Genomic DNA, 1,958 nt, shown 5'->3' with positions numbered 1-1,958 from the left:
GTTGTTGCATCCATATCTTCGTCTTCATCTTAATCTTCAGTCTGCTAGAGCTGCAAGAGCTCCTCGGAACTCATAAACGAGGCAACTGCGGGTAGGGGCCAATTTTCAAACTTTGCTCATTCAATGTCTAGTGAGTGGCCCTGATCTCCACTCTCCCTTTGTGGGCTGGACTCAGGTCCAGCCGCTGCGCTCTGTGGGGGCCTCTCCACCCAATGTCAGGGGTCCTGAGTTATGTGCATCTTTATTGCATCCCTTTTAAGGGCAAGGGATTTGTATGAAGGTTGAAGGTGGACAAAAATAAATATCTTGTGTTTGCAGTGTCAGATCTCGTTTTTGCAGTGATCTGTGGCCTACTTCACTGGTGAATCTATGTTCATTTACAGTGACTGACAAAAATAGTGCGCGTGACTACAAAGGGGTGTTGAGTTTGCTCAATAGCTTGCTAATGGCTAGTACTACTGGTACAACTTGTACATGTATTGTATAACACTATGCTAAGGCTATATTTTGAGCTATATAAATCTCCCAGCCGCACAGGCACTGGAAGGCTATTGTTGCCTTCCTCAGAATTTGTTCCAATTTTGATCTGACTATCTCTCTACAAACACGGGCGAGAAAAATGCAATTTTATTTGTGGGCAATCTGTACATATGTGATATGCTAATATCAATTTCATATTCGCTATGCTGTATTCCTCACAAAGTTATAGGCTATGTTACACTAGTGGCTCACATTCTTACTGTATAGTCATGGGGTACATCAAGAACAGCCAGACTAGTAGCCTGCTATTATACATTATTTATTTTTCACTAGTTCTATCTAGGTCATATACAGCAGAACAAGCCTGTACAAGCTTCCAGCATTATACTCCTGATTTGTAAATCATGTAGCATAGAGTAGCCAATATAGTTAGGCTTGTCACTGGCTGATTAGGAGGGAAGTTGTACTTCTGAAATTTATATGTTAATCTATGCATAGGGTCACTATTATTCACAGATAAGAAAGATTTATTATACCACTCCTTGCAGAGCTAAGAATATTTCAAAAAAGAGGCATATTTTAAGTAAAATAATAACAGTGCTATAGTATCCACACAGTTTGGCAATTTGTGTAGCTCAAAATATAGCCTTGGTAAGGTACTATACAATAAATATGGAGCTTGTACCAGTAGTACTAGTTGTCAGGAAGCTATCAAGCAAATTTGACACCCCTTCTTAGTCATGCGCGCTACTTTTGTCAGTCACTGTATGCTCACTTTTGTGCATGATCTTGCAAGTAAGTACACATTTGTTCACATTTGTACACCTACACAGACAAAACTTGAAGGTATGAGAGTGTTGGCTTCTCTAGGTACGACATTACGTGCACATTTGCGCATTAGTATTCATCACAGATTTTCCGTATTTAGATATAGCGATCGCTCAGATGGGAAAATCTATGATAAGCGCCTTACGAAAACAAGCTCCCAGCCGTGCGAGAGCGAGTTTTGTTGCCAACGAAATGCGGCGTGAGTGTACTTTTGTGCACTTATTTGCAGTATTGTGCACAACGGTGAGTGTATATGGACGTAGATTCACTGCCACTGGAATAAATTAGGTATATCAATGAAGTAGGCCACAGATCACTGCAAAAACGAGATCTGGCACCGCGAACAAAAGATATTTATTTTTGTTCGCCTTCGACCTTCATAGATTCGACGCGAGCTTGCGAGCGTCAGGACTATCAAATTCGATCGATTATCCTCGACTGATCAGATCAGGCCTGCCTAGGGAGACTAAGCGTCAGGCCTTCAAGCTTCAGACCTTCAGGGCCGAAACCGGCATGGGGACGAGCCTACTCGGATCCGAACGCGTTCAACTCCGGCAAGTTCATGCGAGATGGGCACTGAGGCCTGAGGTTTTGGCTTCGAAAGGCGCGTTGCCTCGCAGTCTACTTGCTTGGTGATGCCGTCTGACATG

This window comes from Phanerochaete carnosa (assembly GCF_000300595.1).
Source record: "Phanerochaete carnosa HHB-10118-sp unplaced genomic scaffold PHACAscaffold_10, whole genome shotgun sequence".
NCBI classification, from domain to species: domain Eukaryota; kingdom Fungi; phylum Basidiomycota; class Agaricomycetes; order Polyporales; family Phanerochaetaceae; genus Phanerochaete; species Phanerochaete carnosa.
Note: the sequence above shows the minus strand (reverse complement) of the source record.